Source organism: Haliotis cracherodii, unplaced genomic scaffold (assembly GCF_022045235.1).
Source record: "Haliotis cracherodii isolate W230 unplaced genomic scaffold, xgHalCrac1.p SCAF_7, whole genome shotgun sequence".
Taxonomy (NCBI): domain Eukaryota; kingdom Metazoa; phylum Mollusca; class Gastropoda; order Lepetellida; family Haliotidae; genus Haliotis; species Haliotis cracherodii.
This window is the reverse complement of record NW_027266330.1, coordinates 12,323,337-12,347,442: the sequence shown is the minus strand read 5'-3', so window position 1 is coordinate 12,347,442 and position 24,106 is coordinate 12,323,337. Positions and strand designations below refer to the sequence as shown.

The following is a 24,106-nucleotide window of genomic DNA, read 5'->3' as shown; positions in this document are numbered from 1 at the left end:
GATATTTAAAATTGTTATTTCACAGAATGGAAGCGAAATATGTCAACATATTCATGACTGAAAAAAACATTTTACTCAGTTGCTTGCTGTGACATTTCCCAGAAATGTGTGAAATGTATTATGAACTGATCAGGTTCTGTATATTAATAATCATAACAATTCTCATGTGTGGATGTAGAATGTTTCTAACCAACCAGAACCAATCATGTAGAAAAACAACACACTTAGCTAACCTTGTTACATGGTCGTACACAACAAACAACACATGAACAGGTTAATTCTACGACCTCCTCTTTCACTATTATTGTATTGTATTTGATAGTTTAAGTAGATATGTCACATTTACAAGTTTACACAGTGTCATGTTCAGTTTTTTTCTTATGCCAGGGCTTCATTGATGAGTGATCTTTTTGTGTCAGTCATGACGATCTCCTCCCCGCTGATCAACTTCATCTTTACTGTGATTAGATCTGGCCGCCCAACACCAAACAAGGGGAGAAGAGCCTCCTGAAACTCAACATCATCTTTTGCTAAAACAACCTTCCTGTCCAGGTCTATGAAGGCTAGTCTCCCCCTCCCAACATCCAGCACAACTCCATAGTGGAGGGTGGCCTGTGTCCCGGGTGTGTAAGATAGTGTGTTTCTGTAACACTTCCCCCCGTCACCCTCCAGCCACACCCTGGTACAGAAGCCCCCCCAGTGTGTGCTACAGGTCCCTACACTGACACCCCAGGAGCGGCGCTGCAGACAAACATACCTCCCACTGTCCACCTGGCTCTCCTCCACTACACCCATCTCCAGGACAGGCGACTCATACACTCCCCACTTCACACCCACCCTAGAGTGAGTCTCCCAGTACCGTCGTATGTGAGGGGCAGGGATGACATTAGAGCGGGGTGGGGGCAGGGGGATGGGAGTGGAGCTACACGTGCCCTCATACATCTGAAACCTGCCCCTGTCCGTGTGTCGCGTGGCGCGCGGCGAGTTGACCAGCTGACCGTCTGTCGTTACATGGCACCAGCCTGAGTTGGCTCGAGCAGCGTCCAGTTGGAGTTCAGGACCTGGAAATATAGATGTTAATTGTAGTTTAGCAATTGTACTTACTACAATGGATAATTGTATTTATGACTTTTGTTTCAGTGATTCAAAAAGAGCGCTATAAATGATCGGCTGCCATGTTCGTCCGTCAATGGACTCACTCATTGATAGTTCTGCCCTAAATATAGACAATAACGTTGTGATATAATTTTGATGGATACTCAAATTGTCTGTTTTCATTTTTGTACGCACTGATAAACAAATAAACGCTACTTTAGATACTTTTTTACAAACTTGCAATTGATCTACCTAAGTATTTGTTAAAGGTTATTTCACGGCAAAACTATCAAAATCTAAAGAATGAGACAGACAAAAGGTCTGTTTCATATGGAAAACGAGCTAAATATGCCCAAATCACGAGAATGCGAGATCGCAAACTGGCATTCATGTGTTTTTTGTACATAGTACTTTTTGTCAAAAGTCGACGATGCGAGAATTCGTCATTTGGACATGATGCAAAATCTCGCAATCTCACAATTTCGACTTGTTACATTAGGCCACAAAAACACGAAATCACGAGAATGCAAGAATGCAACATTTCATTTTCTCGCGATCTCGCATACTCGCGTTTTAGACGCTGTCAGTGTGCATGCGTGATATCTTCAGGTCAAGGCGCATGCGCACGTAAGTAGTCATGTGGTCATGCTTCTTTCATGCTCTTCATTTTCCAAATAGCATTCAGCAAACAATGACTTGAGCTGTGTCATTTACATTCACAGAGTCCTATGTAGAATTGATTCCGTTCCCATTTTGACAGTTTCCTATGTACTTTAAATTAAATCCCTCAACATTCTCAACATAATTTAACAAAAGAAATGCTGCACATGAATGTCTAATGTTAGTGAAAACGTCAAAGTGTCAGGAAGCTGGAAACCAAACCAAACCAAACCGTCAGTGAGTGACTGCAGTATTGGAGCTATTTGCGGCTATACCGTCAGTTATAGAAATAACCACAGGCCAGTGAGTTTCTCTATGAGGTAATATTATACACGGCAAGCATATTCATTCAAACGAAATTATCAATGACCAATTTGTAACATTCGTCTAAAATGAAATTGTCCGATGTTTTTCCATGAAACCATAGTCGCTACTTTAGGTCATATTATTAATAGATTTTCACACACTCCCGCCTAACTACAAAACATACCGCCTTACATTTTTCTATTGCCTTCAGGTTCCCAGAAATAGAAATATCGCTAATATGTGTGTTCCTTCTTTCTTTACTTGATGAAATACTCCACACACATAGCCCTACTGAACACGCATGATGCATCTGAATCGCACCCTTCGAAGCAATTGTACACAGACGCCTTAAATAGTTCAATAAGAAAAAAATAAAATGCCTCCCGTCTGCCATATTTTCAAAATAATCAATCAAACTCCAATTTTTATTTCATTGCGGCTTATCATCCACATGCTGGGCAAGCTTATACTGGAAATGTACCCGAATATACAGCCTGAGGGACCGGCATGGCTCTGAATAAGTGAGTGAGTTTGGCTCAACACCGCTGTGAACTGTATTTATATTTTAGTTATATCCCGGGACGAAACCGACCATAACAGGTTTCTGGCACTTCCAGAGGGACGCGAGATCGGGACATTTCTATCAGAAGATTCTTTAAGCCCTTTGCTTTTCTGTTTGTCACTAAATCTTTTAAACTTTTTGCTTAGCAAAGAGGAAGGTTATCAAGCATGGTGAAGACGGTAATAAAATGATCGAGCAACACTATCATGTCGCTTAAGATACTGTGTTTGTGCCGAAGCGGGGCAACCACTGACAATGTGTTTGACAGTCTCATTAAATTCATTGCATTTCATATTTACATTTTGATGCAAAATCCCACATTAACGGTTTCGAGTGGGAAGTGACTGGTCCTGAGCAGCAAACAGAAAGCCTTCTGTTTCACTTTTCAGGCCAGCCGACTTCATCCAAGCGAAGGACTCTGCAGGATTGCTGTTTGTTCCCAACACACTGCACATAAAACTCGTTGCAGTGGTCGTTCAGATAGCCTCTCCTTTAAAAACCGAGTCTTGGCCGACTTGATATGGCACTTCGCTTGGTTGACACCCATTTCTGTATCGTCCAGCAGTACAGAACCATCAACAATATCAACACCGACATTGAGATTATGTCCCACATCCTTGGCTCGTCTTAGAAAACTGTGGGATGCCTTGTTTTCATCATGAGTCTTGACATGCTTGACAATTGGATCATCAGATAAATATATGTGTCAATACCCTGAATTTCTTGTTTCGTCCAATCAACAACACCAAAAGAATGGGAAAGGACGAGTACAGCATAAGTATTTGTGGCTTTTACATCATTATTTTGCCCTCATGACTGGTTCGTGCTTCGTCTGTTAATGTCCAGTTTATTTTGTGCAAGGACTTACTTTACTGTCTCCATATCTCCTCCTTTACAAGCCTGGTGAAGGATGTTTTCCCCTCATTTATTCCCTAAAGACATATCAGCCCCTGTGTTTACCAGGAAGTCAACGAGTTCCCTATATCCTACCCTTGCTGCCATCATGACTGGTGTATCCCCATTCTTGCTTCTTCTGTTAATGTTTAGTTTGTCTTGAGCAAGGACTATCTTTACTGTCTCCACATCTCCTCCTCTACAAGCCTGGTGTAGGATGTTGTCACCGTCATTTTCGCTAAAGTCATATCAGCCCCTTCCTTCACCAGGAAATCAACGAGCTCTCCATGTCCAGCTCTTGCTGCCAACATTACAGGTGTCGCCCCGTTCTTGTCTTTGAAAAAAAACATTGTAACTTCGTCCAAGCAGACCATATCGCAGGCTTGGTGGAGGGTTATTTTTTCAATGGGTTTGTCTTGTAGGGTATCCTTTGTTTCTGTAATCAATTGTATTCCTTAGTATAAACATTTAGAATGGTATTTATACTTGTGGACCGTTCTGTAAAGAACAGACGATTCCTTGTTGATAAGGGTGTTAGAATCTACACAGAAACATTGCTACAGAGCTACAGTCATCAACACTGATCTTTCCCGCTTGTGTACACAAGTTGAATGATATCATATGTTAAGCAAGTTATACAAATTATCAAAGTTGCCACTGAAATTCTGTATCAGTTTACGCCATGTTATCGACGATTTGTTATCTTGAGCTGATTAATGCGCCAAATTTCTCAGAACTTTACAGCAATATCAACATAAAAGAAGTCTTTTGAATGACAAAGTCTAACACCATATTTTGTCATCATGACATCATTTTGAGTGCAAAATTACAAACTGCAGTAGTTCACTCATTAAATGCTTTACTGTTTTGTTTGGTCTGTCTAGTTATTCATCTTTTGCTATATAAAATTATAGTTTGCAACAGTTTATCATTTCACTGGCGTTATCACCTGATTCTTTTCTGCTATGGTCTTCTCCCCTGCAAGGCGACGTTTCTTCTGTTAAAGGGAAGTTCTTTTCTGCAGCATCTCTATTTTCGGTGTTGTCTTTTTCACTGTGAATGTATAGTTGTCTATGACTGGTACTCTTGCTAGCTTGTGAGGGTGTCGTGTTTGGGTTTTCATTCCCCGTGCTGACATTACCCATTCCACCGTAGACAATTCCTGCAGTGTTAGAAAATGAAATGTTTTTTATGGTACAATTTATGTATTGCCCTTTTCCATCATTATCCAGTTTAGTCTTCTTCTCTGCCATGGCGATGTTAGAGTTTCTTGTTATGTAGTGTCCACAAATAGGATTCTTTCTGTAAATAGAAAAAATATATATTGGATTTAAATGCACATCAGTGTGTCACGGATGAACACATATACTCGGAACAATATTAAAGGGGAAATTTATTCCGAAAGATATGTAAAAACATTACACTGTGAAAACAGACAGTTGACTGCAACGCAAGCTCTTTGTAATCCTCCAAGTTCTGACCAAATCACTGGGCAAATGGTACGTATGACCACTTGATGATTTGGTCCACATAACGTTGACTGGTCAACTTGCACTATAATGACATAGGTCCTGTTGTCTTAAGTGATGCCAACACCGTAGCTATCACGCTGCCGAGTAGTACCTATCCCCATGTGGTCTTCAAACACGTTGCCTATCATCTGTAAAAGGGAACCTCGATTCATCAGAAAACATCTCCACTGCTGCTGTAGACAATCTCCAAACGGCTGTAACCTCTGTTGTCTGAGGCACAGTCAGACCCATTCCTCAGAAAGGACGTTATGATTCGGGTCCGAGCTTTTCAACCCGTTTTATATCGTGGACTTTGAAAGTTGGATTCCTGTGGCAGTCCTAAATTTGACCCTCAGTTCTGGTGCAGAAATGAATGAGTTTCTCAACACAATGATGCGAACATATTGGTCCGACTTGAAAGTAGTCTTTTTAGGCCTTCCCCCGTTCACCCCAATCTTAACCCCCCTCCGTTTGCTGATATCGTCCAATCAGTCGGGATATCACACTTTTGGATTTACCAAATTGTTTGGCAACTACATTCCGTGGTTGGCCAGCTTAAATCCCTACTATATTTCATTTTCTGTCATGGACATTTTTGGAGGCATATCTTTTCCTAGTACCTGATTTCATTTTCTGTCATGGACACTTTTGGAGGCATATCTTTTCCTAGTACCCGATCAGTTAACTTTGTATTCCAGTAACCAGGATATGTAACCATTGACAGCATGGTTTACATGTGCAAAGTGCAAAATGCGAGGTTTCTATCCCGGACAATAACTGAGTCTCGTGCAACAAAGCTGGTCATTTCAAGGGAAATAACATATAACCAATAATATGTATATTCGCATGTTTCGCATTGGTATCATTAATAAATTTCAGTCAAAATGATGTCGGTAATGTGACTGCATTGAAATTTCACAGATCAAATGGCAAAGCTGAAATAGGCCTATCAATGGGTTTTGAGAGGAAATGTCAACCAATAATCATTCTCTTGTACTAATCAGAAGACAAATAATATTTTAAAGGATGTCAGCACAAACGACCAGTATTACAGAAGTCATAGGAGAAGAAAATAGCTGAAGGTTTATTGGCCCAACTAAAATCAATATCCTAACGAGTAAGGCTGGCATGTCCTTGCTTTGTGGAATACTGCAATAAATTTTTTTTGGAGAAAACCAACGCTTCACCCCCTCAAATGAAACCTGCAATCATATCGCCATGGTCCATTCTTTACACCTTATATCTACAAGAACACAAGCACTGAACTCAATATACAATATAAGTAGTTATAACATATGGTCTCTGAACACATTCATGGCTTAAAAACACAATGCTGCAGCTCAATGGTTCATTTCAATAACACACTATCAACCAGGAAGATACGCTCGAATTTGCACCAACACCATCACTATGTATCATCCCTACATTATTCCTGAATACATTCTTATGATATAGCCAGGGTTTTATCAGAGTTTTATTATGATTATGGAAAGGGTTTTGTCACTTTTATTTACGTGTTATATTTTTTTTCAAGGTATGGATCTGTGAGTAAGTATATATGTGAAGCCCGAACATAATGTTATCATATTCCACTACAGTACAAAAACACATAGTTCATACAATATCGATATTGGGAAAAAATACTCCAAACCTTGTGACGACCTTGGCATGTTGTTAACATTTGCTATAGCATGACCAGTTTAAAAAACAATGAAATATATTGAAAAAAATAATTTCTACAACTCTATATATGGATCACAACCCCATATCAAAAGTGTCCGTATATTGTATTACTCAATGGGTCGACCTTAATCTCTCCATGTATGGCCCGAGCTGATCTAAGTTCGTCCTTTGCTATAGATCCAGAAAATAGCAAAAAGTTCTTGTCGGTCTGACCTTCTACACATCAGCCAGAAAAAAACCATATCAACTTCCTGTTCAAGAGAATGAGGGACACTCCTCACAGCGCAACAGTCTAAATACATGCAACATCGGTCAGCCTTTTCGCTATGTAATGTCCTGCTCACCTTGACAACATGCTAACATTTTGTATGATCGATTGTGCAATAGTATACTAGTAATGCCAGTGTTTTTTTTCTGCATCGGTAGTTACTCCAGCGTAATGGCCAACGTGGATTCTCTCAATACTAATATCAATGACTGACCTATAATGTTCGGGTACAATGGTGAGGGGACTGGGTTTAATGTTATTTTGATGAATTGTTCAGTAATATCATGGCGTGTCAGCTTAATGAGGAAAGCCTGTAGTGATGCTTGACTGAACCAGCTTCAATTCTTTCAGACCATTTGATTTTTCAACTTTGTACCCCACTATCCAACATCAGGTTATAAATATAAAGTACATTTGTAAGGCGGAGTGTTCAAATGAAAGATTTCCGTACATCCATTCAGCATAACACCACGAATATCTTGCAAAACGAAATATTTATCATCATCGTAACGTGAACGTTAATTAAAATAAAAAATTAGGAGGAACTAATTTACTGAGCGCATGACGCAAAAAAACCTGTTGTTAGCGTCTCCTCGTACGAAAGCCCATTAGGGTATTTCGTTTTTTTCTCTAATAAAAGTCGTAAGTACGACTTTTCAAAACTCATAATTACGAGAATAAAGTCGTAATTACGACTTATACAATGATGATGAAAATCACCGTGATATAATGACAAAACATTAAATACAATCTTATTATAAACTATTTTTCTCGTAATTACGAGTTTTGAAAAGTTGTTATTACGACTATTTTCTCGTAATTACTACTTTATTCTGGTTATTACGATTTTTGAAAAGTCGTCCCTACGACTTTTTTTCTCGTAATTACGCGTTTTTAAAAGTCGTAATTACGACTGTTTTCTCGTAATTACGACTTTTAAAAGAGAAAAAACAAAATACCAATATGGTCCTTATGGGCTTTGGTACACTCGTGCTTACATTCGACAAGATGCATGATATGGGGTGTCGCGAAACCGATCACTGGTTTCAAGGTACTCCAATAACATGATCAAGCCCATTTCTCAGAAAAACACAACAAACGAAAACATCACAAATTCAATTCTTTCTCACAGTTGCTTATTTCACTTATAATTTGTAGTTATGCGTATGTATCAGATACAAATAATCAAAATTAGAAAATACGAACATACTTTTTCGTCCCTATCCAAGATAGTGTCAACTTGCCTGAAACTGAGGTGGTGACAAGAGACGTCAAACGTGTGCGAGTTTTAAGGCATGCAGCATAGCTGGGATGGAGACAGTTGTTTACTGTTACAGTGGAATTGCATATGTGAAAGAGACCATGGCAATTAGCAGAAGAATTAACTTGGAAGTTATTCATGGGAGCAGTGGACAGTGGCAGGATATTTGTATCTTGGGCAGGTACCAAATTACGTTTGTTAGCGAGCTGCTGCTGTCCCTGAAGAATGTTCGAATAATGTCGTTTCTGAGCCGAGCTCGAGTCAATGGATTACGACTTCAACGATTCATCGGTTTTGGCCTGTTATTTTGCAAACCTAGCGATTTTCAATACCTGCGTTTGACAGCAAAGTGACGGCAGTTGCTCGAAGACAATGGTTTGTATACACTTTGAGGACAGCGTTGGTAGAACTTTCTTTCATCATGTTGCCAATGACATTTACACCAACTGGCCTCGTGGTGTACCATTCGGTTTCGTCGACGTGAACTCGTCTCTTTGGAGCTTGGTAAAAAGCACCATTGTTGGGATTTCAGGAGAGAAATGTGCTTTTGTAAGGAAAGTACAGGAAAGAATTGGTCCGATGTTGCATACATGCATGCGTTTGTCGGGCCCATTTGAGTCTTTGAATTCCCCCTTTGATTTTTAGTTACTTCGGAGTGTGTCATTTCAATGAACAAGAACCCCTTTCCATCTGTGGATACAGAAAGGAAGATGAAGCTAATTCTCTTTGGTTTTCTTTACCACGACGGGCGAAACGTTAACCGAGTGTAAAGTCGAACCACACTTTATGCTTGGTTGGTTTGTTTTTTAACGCCGCACTCAGCAATATTCCAGCTATATGACGGCGGTCTGTAAATAATCGAGTCTGAACCATACAATCCAGTGATTGATATCATGAGCATCGATCCACGCAATTGGGATCGATGACATGCATCATCCAAGTCAGCGAGCCTGATCACCCGATCCCGTTAGTCGCCTCTTACGACAAGCATAGTCACCTTTTACGGCAAGCATGGGTTGCTGAAGACCTATTCTATCCCGGAATCTTCACGGGTCTTGTAGTGTGAAATTCCCTGTCTTGGATAATGTTTATGCTGCGCTCAAATGGCGGTCCCCTGGTACGGTGTACCTGTGTTTGGCAGCACGCAACCCAACAAAACTCGATGTTTGTAAATACTCGAGTCTGGACCAGACAATCCAGTGATTGACATCATGGGCATCGATCCACTCATTTGGGATCGATGACATGCATCAACCAAGTCAGCGAGCCTGACCACCCGATCCCGTTAGCCGCCTCTAACGACAAGCATAGTAAAGATTTCCCTCAGCGTTTCTGACTTCGGCATAAAAGAACCCAAGTCTCTCATTCATTTGAGAAGCAGGAAGCTCCTCGGAAACCAAGCCATTTTGGAAGTGAAAGGATTGCCTTGTTCATGGTCCAAATGTGACAGTAAGTGGGAGTAATTTTGTTATTATTACGGCGTCGTGTTCAAATGAAATTTCCGTAATCCATTCGGCATAACATATCTAAAAAATTAAAAAAACGAACTATATAATTTACGTTAATTCTTTTGTCAATCTCGTTATATTTATGCCAATTTTGGCGATGACACAGTGGTCACGCTTTACATTGCTATCATGGCAATGGTGTAAGGGAGGTAACTCTCGCTGATGTTGAGCAAATCTGCGTAGCAATGTTAGTGTTTATGCATTCTTTGTGGTGAGTAGTAATAATGATAAAAAAGGGTCGGTGTATGAAAGTCGTAACTATTATAGAGTTGCAATAAATGTTTTTGACTGTTAGAAACTGATTTTGTTAGTTCCCCCTTTGGTCAAGCCCAAGAAAAGTACATCAATTGTGACGGTCATTGTGTAATTAATGGAAAAAGGTAAACTTCCTTTACCTGCAGTGTCTTGAATTATCGAAAAAAAATGTATCGTCGTCCCTTTTTCTCCATATTTCATTGAAATTTCCGATTTGGAAATCAGGGAAATTTTCCATCTGTTCCTCCATTAAAGTTATACACGTTATTGAGGAATGTATCCATGATGAGACCAAAACAATTCAGTGATGTTATGATCATTCGACAACACTTTTTAACCAATTAGATCAGAGAACATACCTACTTTTATGTTACAATTCCTGACAACGTGTTCGTTATATTCGAATATCCGGCCTCACCCATGGGATCAAGAAATTATAGTTAACTCAACATAATAGAACTGGGCCTTATTTTATCAGAGCATATGTCTGATGCAGTGTGACAAGTTATAAACAGCTTTGGCCGCTACCGTAGAGATTGGCATCCATGGTTCAACGTATTGTATAATGATTACTTAGTGGTAACTTCAGAATTTATGCTTATCTCGCTGTTATCATGTATGCAAAATATCTAGCCACTGTAGCTGTAATTACACTGTATGTGTTTAATGTTATTGGAAGTAGACCCCGCTAGCCGTATTTGTATTATGTAATGACATTCATCTACGGTAGAATGAAGGTCGGGTAGCCTGGTGGTTAAAACGTTCGCTCGTCACACCGAAGACCTGGGTTCGATTCCCGACATGGGTCAGTGTTGGGTGCCCATTTCTGGTGTCCCCTGCCATGATATTGCTGGAATATTGCTAAAAGCGGTGTACAACCATACTCACTCACTCACTCACTCACTCACAATAACGGCATTTACGTTCCAGTAGTGGGCGTCGGAATCGTCCCAGTTCTATCTCCTGTGGTAATGATCGCATTACTGTTTTCTTAATGATGGAAAAAGTATTCCATGCACTTAAGCATGCGACTCGTGAAGACACGGGGTAGAATAGGTCTTCAGCAAACCCAAGCTTGCCATAAAAGGCGACTATGCTTGTCGTAAAGGGCGACTAACGGGATCGGGTGGTCAGGCTCGCTGACTTGGTTGATGCACGTCGTCATATCCCAATTGCGTGGATCGATGCTCATAATATCAATCACTGGATTGTCTGTTCCAGACTCGATTATTTACAGACCGCCGTCATATAGCTGTAATATTGCTGAGTGCAGCTTTAAACAACAAACCAACAAACAAGCAATCTTAAGCATGCTTCACAAAGTCACAACTGTTGTCATAAAAACAATCAAAAATAACCAACAACTCAAAGTATTGTAGCCGTGGTCTAGTGGTAGAGCGTCCACCCCGAGAGCGGAAGGTCCGGGGTTCGATCCCCGGCCGCGTCATACCAAAAGACGTTAAAATATAGTACTTGTTGTTACCCTGTCTGGTCTAAAACAAGGACTGGACGGCTCGGAAAACTGCGGCATGGTATCTCAGTGGGCTAGCACTATGAATCGGCATCAGTCCGGAGTAGTACAAGCAGCCACACAAACACACACACACGTACATGCACGTAGCAATAATCTTGGACATCCGTTAAACCCAATTTCACCTCACCTCAGTATTGTGGCATTGAACCGGGTTCTAACTCGTATCTTATTGGATGAAAATAGACGCGACTATGATAGCTTTGTACATTTTATCATAATGACATTACCATTTGAACAGTATCAGACTGAGGAAAATGTTGAAGCATAAAACTGATAGATTTGTTTAAGCATGAAAATGTACGATGTGTGTTGAATTCCATTTTTCCTAGCAAATTGTCCTCAAACTTAGCAGTGTTCAACTTGTTATCGACAAGGAAAACAAATCACACCCAAATCACTAACTGTAGACGAATACATCACGTTCACATTGCCTACATTTCAACGCTGCAAGGGTATAGCTTTATACTGTAATGGCCTGACTGTAATTTTTACAGTCCATTATATTACAGTGAACACATTTGACAAACCGCTCCTTGAAGTATGTGGAGGACAATTAAATAAGAAGAGAAAATGCATTGGGCCTGATAGTCTATTGTATATCATTGGCGCAAACAGTATATAATAGGGCTTTCAGAAAGTTTACCTGAGTCAATACTGTTTAAATAATGTTTATCCTTCAGTATGTTCTTGCTTATAAAGCGACCTACAGTTGTGACTTAACATTTGAAGGAACAAAATGTTTCAGGTGTTATGATTTAATAATTCTGTTTTGTTCAGTTTAACATGTCATTAAGGTGTCATAAAAAAGGTTAACCTTTCTTACAAGCTTAGTTCTGGATCTTTCAAAAGCCTACTGCACTATTAAATTGTTTGATAGGCATTACTTAGAAGTTGACGGATGACAAGATAGACACAATTTTATGGATAACAACTTCTTTAATACTGTGAAAAGCGACGTTTCGGTATAGATCCTTATACCGTTGTCAAGCTTGACAACCGTATAAGGATCTATACCGAAACGTCGCTTTTCTTGACAACGGTATAAGGATCTATACCGAAACGTCACTTTTCACAGTATTAAAGAAGTTGTTATCCATAAAATTATGTCTATCTTGTACTGTACTATTGACCTACATCTTTTGATATGGGAACCAGGTGAGGGTCATGAAGAAATAATATACAGATATTGGAAGGATTCTGAAAACAATGTCCATGGATGTTTGGAGGGTCATATAAAAAATATTCATGACAAGCATTAGGGGAGGGTAATTATTTTCAGGAAAATAATTCATTAAAAACCTCTGACCCACCCCTCCATATAACAAATGACCGGTCCCTAAAATAAAGGCGTCTTTTATTTCTTTTTTAAATTTAGAGACACAGTCTATCTGCCTTTGTTCATTCGAATACAGCAATTAACCTGAGGATGTAAACTCTTTCCTTTTTATATAATGATCCTAGTCATATTAGTGTGAGGTCCACATCACAAACGGCCCAAATAACCGTTAATTAACATAACAATATGCTCACTTGAAATTCAGGGAGTTCCATTTGAGGTCTGTATTAAATAATTTATTGGTCCGTGGGCAATTTCTGTGAAGGACAGTCTGGAGGGAAGGCAGTAGTATGCATACTCCTATTGCAATATCATTGATATTTTTTAAAGAATTGTTTTCATTGTGCAGATAAAAAAGTAATTTTCCTCATTATGTGTACTGATATATTAATTTCTAAAACTAAAAGTAATGGATGTATTTCCAATAAAAGATAGATTCTAATAAATTGCCACAGACATACTGTTCAGTTGATGTTGATAGCACAGTTGTCGTTAATTTAATGTACTATTGATTGTGATTGGTACATTATGCACTATTCTATCAATCTAGCAATCCTTATATATCTGTGATGTTTTAGGTTGTTATGCTCGGCTGGGTCAATCCCGTACAAACGTATATCTGATTATAAGATGTTGGGTGTTTTGAAAATATAAGAGGCTGTACTTTAATGCACGTACTTTTTGTGACATCATATAGCATAAGGCATAACATTGATCTGGATCAATCAACGCATTTGGTGAAGCATGTGTAACTCTTTAGTGATTATCTTTAAATACATGCTTGAATTGTGAGTGTGCAGACACTGTAGTTTTAAGGTGAAAAACTGTTATTATAGACATTTCTTTTTTAATGACAGGAAATTGGTCAAAACACTGATACTTCCTGGCCAGGACATCACATCTCATGCTAAGGTCGGCGAGAAACCGTCTCACATGCACATATCAAAGGAAAAACTGCCTCTTCTACGAGGACTTTCGGTATGTAGTCATAGTTATTACATCATTATATTGTTGACTGTATATTTTGATTCGAACTCAATTCCTTGGGCAATACTATAGACTTGTGGACACTTGAGATCTATTTGCCTAGATACGCAAGTTTCGTTCAATATTCTGCAATCCACTTGTAGTATTATCCGCTGGCCCGACCCAGGCCGACTTTGAGGCATTCCCTTTTAGAATGCTGTTATACACAGATGATTTCTGTGGACGGTGACGGACCTATTTCAAACTTCTTCCACACTGACACCACATCAAAGTTTTTTGTGTACCATTTACATAACTCTTACTGGCAGGGTTGGGAAGTGAGGTGGTAGTTCACGCGAAATGGACGACACTGTCTGTGTCCGATGGGCGGCGCTTTTGATATCGCTTCCAAACAGACAGATTTTGTTCATTTGAGTCTCACCTCACAAATCTATTTACATAGATACAAGTAACAGTACGTACAAGTGAGCCATCCGTGAAGGGTTACCAGAGACTTAAAATATATCACAGTATATGCAGCATAAATGTATTAATGTAAATGAAGTATATAAAATAAATTACCGATTAATAGCCATATAAAATATTTTATCATATAATGGGTAGGTTTCTCGGCAGGATAAAGCCAACGGATAAAAACGATATCCGTTGGGGTCAGATGCGGATAGAGATGCAAATATCAAAGGTCAAGTAGGGACTAATTTCAGTGTTTATAAACAAACATGGCGTCGCCCTTGTCATTTGGCGATCGAGTCAGAATTAACCATCGGGAATCTGGATAAACTCAAGGGATAATTCTATCATTATCAAAAGAACCTGGAATTATCATGAGAAGGCTGGCGTTTTTTTCTGAGCTATTCCCTATTCCAAACAAAAGCGATAATGCATTTAGAATTGCATTATAGTCACATTATTCTTACCACTAAAATTCAAACTACCAAGGACAGCTGGGTTCATATATACACTGATGGATCCAAGAATCCTGTCAACAACACTGCTGGTTACGGGATCCATATCCATAGCTCCAAACCCCAAGCACATTCGGTTCGCCTGCCTGATGGTCAGTCAGTCAGTATTCACGGCTTAATTGGCGGCAATTCATCATGCACTCAGACTCATACCGGAACTACCGGAAGCAAAGACATTCATCACATCAGATCCGCTAAGTGCCCATCAGCGGCAGAAACTCAGACTCGAGACAAACCATAGTCAATAATATTCGACACGAATGTACAAACAATGGGACCAAGGGCAACAAGTGGAGCTCACATAGATATTCATGGAAATAAAAAAGCAGAAACACAGGCGAAGCTAGCTCCAGACAAAGCGGAGCTGCAGCCTAGTTCCTTCAGTAAACTAGATATTAAAAGCAAAAGCAAAGCCTCCATAACCCAAAGACAGATGGCTATACGAAATTCAACCCAAGATCCGCCAAATGCCATACTCAAATGAAAGGAAAGTCGAAGTAACCATCTCATGCCTCAGACCCCAATGGTACCGTTCATACAAGGTTCATACCCAGAGAGAACACGCCAAACCATATGACGACCCGAGCTCATTGTAAACACCTGCTGTAAGCATGGTCAGTTGATAAACACAAGAAATAAACCTAATCAAGCGAGTCCTACCTGATCTTAGTTCGTCAATTAAAGTCACCCTCAGTCACATTCTTTATAATACATCCAGGAGATGACAGGCAATGCTGAGATACAAGCTCTCTATCAAGCCAGGATAACACATCTGTTCTGGTGATAAGGGACACACATCACAGTACAAGGTCTCAATATTTGTCATGTGATAACAACCAAATAATACGGCAAAACCCTGCCCATATCCAATACAAAACAAATTTCAATAAAACCCTGCCCATATCCAATACAAAACAAATTTCAATAAAGCAGAGTCGATTGTACGATTCCGACTATATAATGCGTATATGTTTATTAATCACTATCGAATAGTGATGACACTTGGTGTTCGCGAAAAGGTGAGCAAATCCTGCCCCACTTGTGGCATCTGTCACAAACACATGCAAAGGCAAGCGAATTGTTAGCCTGAAAAAAACCATGGAACATATGGTACAAGTCAAAATAGGTAATTGCATTGGACATCATCTTAAGCCACTCTTTACAGGGAAATCTGAAGTTTCAGGAACCCGCGGCGTGAACATCAGGTTACAATTGAGGTAGGGCAGGACAATTTTGTCCACCAGTCCGAACTTGCCCATACAGAAGGGATCGAGCTACAAACTTTATATCAGTGGAAAGCTCCCGAAGAGATGAATTTATCCGTTGTTTGTCCCAATGTGCATTCACGGAAATGTGCCAAAAAGGGGTTAGAAATTGCATTACTGCAGAAAATGCTGCTGTATTCACATGTGTATCACAAATAGCACTTTATTTGTAATATGTACTTCAGCAGAAATATCACCCTGAAGTCATTTTGTTAAAACAATCTGTTTTTGTGTTGAAACGTTAGACTCTTTGGTAATTCAGTACATTTACAGAAAATCCTATACACTTACAGATGATCATCTTCCCGAGGCAAGCGAGTTAACTGACTATAAAAGTCCAGTTTCCACTCTTGCCGAACAAGTCTGGTATTATGGAGTTACATTTTGGCTGGACTGACGAGTCTATGCATAGTCCAATCAAAATCGCGCACTGAAATCGAAATCCGGTTCGTAAAGTGTCCTTCAAATTTCGGTCGACTGCAGGATTTGCCATGCATGTGCACTGCTAAATCGCTGCCAACAGATATTTTCTGAATCTTTTCATGCTTTTAATCAAAGTGCTCACGTGATTTGATGCACTTCGCGATGTAAGACTCGTTTCATCACAATATAGATCTTGATTATCAATCAGATCGTCTTGACTGGGCGCCACCGTTTTGTTTGAAGCAAATGCAAGTGATACGAGAGGTTGAATCTTATTGGTCAATCATAGAAACACAACAAAACTGTCGTTTGCAATACGTCTCCTCGTGCTCATCTTAAAAAAGATGCATGATATGGGGTGCCGCGAAACCGATCAATGGTTTCGAGGTACTCCAATAATGATGGTTCATTTTACGAAAGGGGTGGTCACATGTTCAAGCCCATTTCTCAGAAAATAAACAAACTACAGGAAATATCACAAATTCAATTCTTAATCACAGTTCCTCATCTTACTTGTAATTTGTAGTTATGCGTATCTATAAAATACAAATAATCAAAGTTAGAAAATACGTACATACTGTTTGGCCCCTATATAAGATAGTGTCAACTCGCCTGAAACTGAGGTGGTGACAAGAGACGTCAAACATGTGCGAGATTTTAGACATGCAGCTTATCTGGAATGGAGAAAGTTGTTTACTGTTACAGTGGAGTTGCATATGTGAAAGAGACTTTGGGAATTAGCAGAAGAATTAACCTGGAAGTTATTGACGGGAGCAGTGGACAGTGGCAGGATATTTGTATCTTGGACAGGCACCAAATTACGTTCGTTAGCGAGCTGCTGCTGTCCCTGAATAATGTTCGAATAATGTCGTTTTTGAGCCGAGCTCGAGTCAATGGAATACGACTTCAACGATTCATCGGTTTTGTGGCCGGTAATTTTGCAAATCTCGCGATTTTCAATACCTGCGTTTGACAGCAAAGTGACGGCAGTTGCCCGAAGATAATGGTTTGTATACACTTTGAGACCAGCGTTGGTAGAAATTTCTTTCATCATGTTGCCAATGACATTTACACCAACTGGCCTCGTGGTGTACCATTCGGTGTCGTCGGCGTGGACTCGTCTCTTGGGAGCCTGGTAAAAAGCACCATTGTTTGGATTGAGGAGAGACCTTTTTTTTGAATGAAAGTACAGGACAGAATTGGTCCGATGTTGCATAAATGCGTTTGTTGGGCCCATTTGAGTCTTTGAGGCCGCCCCTGTGACTTATTAGTTACTTCGGAGTGTGTGATTTCAATAAACAAGAACCCCTTTTCATCTGTGGATACATGGAAGGAAGATGAAGCTAATTCTCTTTGGTATTCCTTACCACAACGGGCGAAAAGTTAACCGAGTGTTAAGTCGAACCACACTTTGTGAAGCAGGTCGGAAGGAGTTTCAATATCAAAACTTTCACGAATTGTTTTAAATCATTCTCGGGGATAGCAGCATGATGTGTTCACTGGTCATAGCCATCGCGCTTCAGTATTTTTTATCATGGAGAGATAAACATTGTTTGAAGTGTGATTGGTTGGTTTGTTTGTTTGTTGTTTAACCCTGCACTCAGCAATGTCCCAGCTATATGACGGCGGTCTGTAAATAATCTAGTCTGGACCAGACAATCCAGTGAGTGATATCATGAGCATCGATCCACGCTATTGAGATTGATGACATGCATCAACCAAGTCAGCGAGCCTGACCACCCGATCCCGTTAGTCGCCTCTTACGACAAGCATAGTCATCTTTTACGGCAAGCATGGGTTGCTGAAGACCTATTCTATCCCGGAATCTTCACGGGTCTTGAAGTGTGAAATTCCCTGTCTTATATAATGTTTATGCTGCGCTCAAATGGCGGTCCCCTTGTACGGTGTACCTGTGTTTGGCAGCACGCAACCCAACAAAACTCGATGTTTGTAAATACTCGAGTCTGGACCAGACAATCCAGTGATTGACATCATGGGCATCGATCCACTCATTTGGGATCGATGACATGCATCAACCAAGTCAGCGAGCCTGACCACCCGATCCCGTTAGCCGCCTCTAACGACAAGCATAGTAAAGATTTCCCTCAGCGTTTCTGACTTCGGCATAAAAGAACCCAAGTCTCTCATTCATTTGAGAAGCAGGAAGCTCCTCGGAAACCAAGCCATTTTGGAAGTGAAAGGATTGCCTTGTTCATGGTCCAAATGTGACAGTAAGTGGGAGTAATTTTGTTATTATTACGGCGTCGTGTTCAAATTTAATTTCCGTAATCCATTCGGCATAACATATCTAAAAAATTAAAAAACGAACTATATAATTTACGTTAATTCTTTTGTCAATCTCGTTATATTTATGCCAATTTTGGTGATGACACAGTAATCATGCTTTACATTGCTATCATGGCAATGGTGTAAGGGAGGTAACTCTCGCTGATGTTGAGCAAATCTGCGTAGCAATGTTAGGTGTTTATGCATTCTTTGTGGTGAGTAGTAATAATGATAAAATAAGGTCGGTGTATGAAAGTCGTAACTATTATAGAGTTGCAATAAATGTTTTTGACTGTTAGAAACTGATTTTGTTAGTTTCCCCTTTGGTCAAGCCCAAGAAAATTACATCAGTTGTGACGGTCATTGTGTAATTAATGGAAAAAGGTAAACTTCCTTTACCTTCAGTGTCTTGAATTATCGAAAAAAATGTATCGTCGTCCCTTTTTCTCCATATTTCATTGAAATTTCCGATTTGGAAATCAGGGAAATTTTCCATCTGTTCCTCCATTAAAGTTATACAAGTTATTGAGGAATGTATCCATGATGAGACCAAAACAATTCAGTGATGTTATGATCATTCGACAACACTTTTTAATCAATTAGATCAGAGAACATACCTACTTTTATGTTACAATTCCTGACAACGTGTTCGTTATATTCGAATATCGGGCCTCACCCATGGGATCAAGCAAATATAGTTAACTCAACATAATAGAACTGGGCCTTATTTTATCAGAGCATATGTCTGATGCAGTGTGACAAGTTATAAAAAGCTTTGGCCGCTACCGTAAAGATTGGCATCCATGGTTCAACGTATTGTATAATGATTACTTAGTGGTAACTTCAGAATTTATGCTTATCTCGCTGTTATCATGTATGCAAAATATCTAGCCACTGTAGCTGTTATTACACTGTATGTATTTAATGTTATTGGAAGTAGACCCCGCTAGCCGTATTTGTATTATGTAATGACATTCATCTTCGGTAGAATGAAGGTCGGGTAGCCTGGTGGTTAAAACGTTCGCTCGTCACACCGAAGACCTGGGTTCGATTCTCGACATGGGTCAGTGTTGGGTGCCCATTTCTGCTGTCCCCTGCCATGATATTGCTGGAATATTGCTAAAAGCGGTGTACAACCATACTCACTCACTCACTCACTCACTCACAATAACGGCATTTACGTTCCAGTAGTGGGCGTCGGAATCGTCCCAGTTCTAGCTCCTGTGGTAATGAACCGCATTACTGTTTTCTTAATGATGGAAAAAGTAATCCATGCACTTAAGCATGCGACTCGTGAAGACCCGGGGTAGAATAGGTCTTCAGCAACCCAAGCTTGCCATAAAAGGCGACTATGCTTGTCGTAAAGGGCGACTAACGGGATCGGGTGGTCAGGCTCGCTGACTTGGTTGATGCATGTCGTCATATCCCAATTGCGTGGATCGATGCTCATGATATCAATCACTGGATTGTCTGTTCCAGACTCGATTATTTACAGACCGCCGTCATATAGCTGTAATATTGCTGAGTGCAGCTTTAAACAACAAACCAACAAAAAAGCAAACTTAAGCATTCTTCACAAAGTCACAACTGTTGTCATAAAAACAATCAAAATACCCAACAACTCAAAGTATTGTGGCCGTGGTCTAATGGTAGAGCGTCCACCCCGAGAGTGGAAGGTCCGGGGTTCGATCCCCGGCCGCGTCATACCAAAAGACGTTAAAAGATGGTAGTTGTTGTTACCCTGTCTGGAGCTCGGCATTAAGGGGCTAAAACAAGGACTGGTCGGCTCGGAGTCAGTATACTGTGTCTGAGTGGGGTATTCATGTTAAACTGCGGCATGGTATCTCAGTGGGCTAGCACTATAAATCGGCATCAGTCCGGAGTAGTACAAGCAGCCACACAAACACACACACACACGTACATGCACGTAGCAATAATCTTGGACGATCCGTTAAACCCAATTTCACCTCACCTCAGTATTGTGGCATTGAACCGGGTTCTAACTCGTATCTTATTGGAGATAAATAGACGCGACTATGATAGCTTTGTACATTTTATCATAATGACATTACCATTTGAACAGTATCAGACTGAGGAAAATGTTGAAGCATAAAACTGATAGATTTGTTTAAGCATGAAAATGTACGATGTGTGTTGAATTCCATTTTTCCTAGCAAATTGTCCTCAAACTTAGCAGTGTTCAACTTGTTATCGACAAGGAAAACAAATCACACCCAAATCACTAACTGTAGACAAATACATCACGTTCACATTGCCTACATTTCAACGCTGCAAGGGTATAGCTTTATACTGTAATTGCCTGACTGTAATTTTTACAGTCCATTATATTACAGTTAACACATTTGACAAACCGCTCCTTGAAGTATGTGGAGGACAATTAAATAAGAAGAGAAAATGCATTTGGCGTGATAGTCTATTGTATATCATTGGCGCAAACAGTATATAATAGGGCTTTCAGAAAGTTTACCTGAGTCAATACTGTGATCATGTTTATCCTTCAGTATGTTCTTGCTTATAAAGCGACCGACAGTTGTGACTTAACATTTGATGGAACAAAATGTTTCAGGTGTTATGATTTAATAATTCTGTTTTGTTCAGTTTAACATGTCATTAAGGTGTCATAAAAAAGGTTAACCTTTCTTACAAGCTTAGTTCTGGATCTTTCAAAAGCCTACTGCACTATTAAATTGTTTGATAGGCATTACTTAGAAGTTGACGGATGACAAGATAGACACATTTTTATGGATAACAACTTCTTTAATACTGTGAAAAGCGACGTTTCGGTATAGATCCTTATACCGTTGTCAAGCTTGACAACGGTATAAGGATGTATACCGAAACGTCGCTTTTCTTGACAACGGTATAAGGATGTATACCGAAACGTCGCTTTTCTTGACAACGGTATAAGGATCTATACCGAAACGTCGCTTTTCTTGACAACGGTATAAGGATCTATACCGAAACGTCACTTTTCACAGTATTAAAGAAGTTGTTATCCATAAAATTGTGTCTATCTTGTACTGCACTATTGACCTACATCTTTTGATATGGGAACCAGGTGAGGGTCATGAAGAAATAATATACATATATGGGAAGGATTCTGAAAACAATGTCCAAGAATGTTTGGAGGGTCATATAAAAAATATTCATGACAAGCATTAGGGGAGGGTAATTATTTTCAGGAAAATAATTCATTAAAAACCTCTGACCCACCCCTCCATATAACAAATGACCGGTCCCTATAATAAAGGCGTCTTTTACTTCTTTTTAAATTTAGGGACACAGTCTATCTGCCTTTGTTCATTCGAATACAGCAATTAACCTGAGGATGTAAACTCTTTCCTTTTTATATAATGACCGTAGTCATATTAGTGTGAGGTCCACATCACAAACGGCCCAAATAACCGTTTATTAACATAACAATATGATCACTTGAAATTCAGGGAGTTCCATTTGAGGTCTGTATTAAATAATTTATTGGTCCGTGGGCAATTTCTGTGAAGGACAGTCTGGAGGGAAGGCAGTAGTATGCATACTCCTATTGCAATATCATTGATATTTTTTAAAGAATTGTTTTCATTATGCGGATAAAAAAGTAATTTTTCTCATTATGTGTACTGATATATTAATTTCTAAAACTAAAAGTAATGGATGTATTTCCAATCAAAGATAGATTCTAATAAATTGCCACAGACATACTGTTCAGTTGATGTTGATAGCACAGTTGTCGTTAATTTAATGTACTATGGAATGAGATTGGAACATTATACTCTATTCTAGCAATCTAGCAATCCTTATATATCTGTGATGTTATTAGCGTGTTATGCTTGGCTGGGTCAATCCCGTACAAACGTATTCTGATTATAAGATGTTGGGTGTTTTGAAAATATAAGAGGCTGTACTTTAATGTACTTTTTGTGACATCATATAGCATAAGGCATAACATTGATCTGGATCAATCAACGCATTTGGTGAAGCATGTGTAACTCTTTAGTGATTATCTTTAAATACATGCTTGAATTTTGAGTGTGAAGACACTGTAGTTTTAAGGTGAAAAACTGTTATGATAGACATTTCTAAGAGTGCGTATTTCTTTTTTAATGAAAGGAAATCAGTCAAAACACTGATACTTGCTGGTGACTATGCTTGTCGTAAAGGGCGACTAACGGGATCGGGTGGTCAGCCTCGCTGACTTGGTTGATGCATGCCATCGATCCCAATTGCGTGGATCGATGCTCATGATATCAATCACTGGATTGTCTGTTCCAGACTCGATTCTTTACAGACCGCCGTCATATAGCTGGAATATTGCTGAGTGCGGCGTTAAACAACAAACCAACCAGCCAACTGATACTTGCTTGCCAGGACATCACGTCTCATTTGCTAAGGTCGGCGAGAAACCGTCTCACATGCACATATCAAAGAAAAACACTGGCTCTTCTACGAGGACTTTCGGTATGTAGTCTTGTTATTACTTCATTATATTGTTGACTGTATATTTTGATTCCTTCTTCAATACTATAGACTTGTGGACACTTGAGATCTATTTGCCTAGATAAGCACGTTTCGTTCAATATTCTGCAATCCATATGTAGTATTATCCGCTGGCCCGACCCGGCACGACTTTGAGGCATTCCCTTTTAGAATGCTGTTATACACAGATGATTTCTGTGGACGGTGACGGACCTATTTCAAACTTCTTCCACACTGACACCACATCAAAGTTTTTTGTGTACCATTTACATAACTCTTACTGGCAGGGTTGGGAAGTGAGGTGGTAGTTCACGCGAAATGGACGACACTGTCTGTGTCCGATGGGCGGCGCTTTTGATATCGCTTCCAAACAGACAGACAGATTTTGTTCATTTGAGTCTCACCTCACAAATATATTGACATAGATACATATAACAGTACGTAAAAGCGAGCCATCCGTGAAGGGTTACCAGAGACTTAAAATATATCACAGTATATACAGCATAAATGTATTAATGTAAATGAAGTATATAAAATAAATTACCGATTGATAGCCATATAAAATATTTTATCATATAATGGGTAGGTTTCTCGGCAGGATAAAGCCAACGGATAAAAACGATATCCGTTGGGGTCAGATGCGGATAGAGATGCAAATATCAAAGGTCAAGTAGGGACTAATTTCAGTGTTTATAAACAAACATGGCGTCGCCCTTGTCATTTGGCGATCGAGTCAGAATTAACCATCGGGAATCTGGATAAACTCAAGGGATAATTCTATCATTATCAAAAGAACCTGGAATTATCATGAGA

General features: G+C 39.6%; 1 pseudogene; it reads right to left on the bottom strand.

Moving 5' to 3' along the window:
- Nucleotides 1–365: 365 nt before the first annotated feature.
- Nucleotides 366–24,106, bottom strand: part of LOC139447736 (centromere-associated protein E-like) — a 75,120-nt pseudogene continuing 51,379 nt past the window's right edge.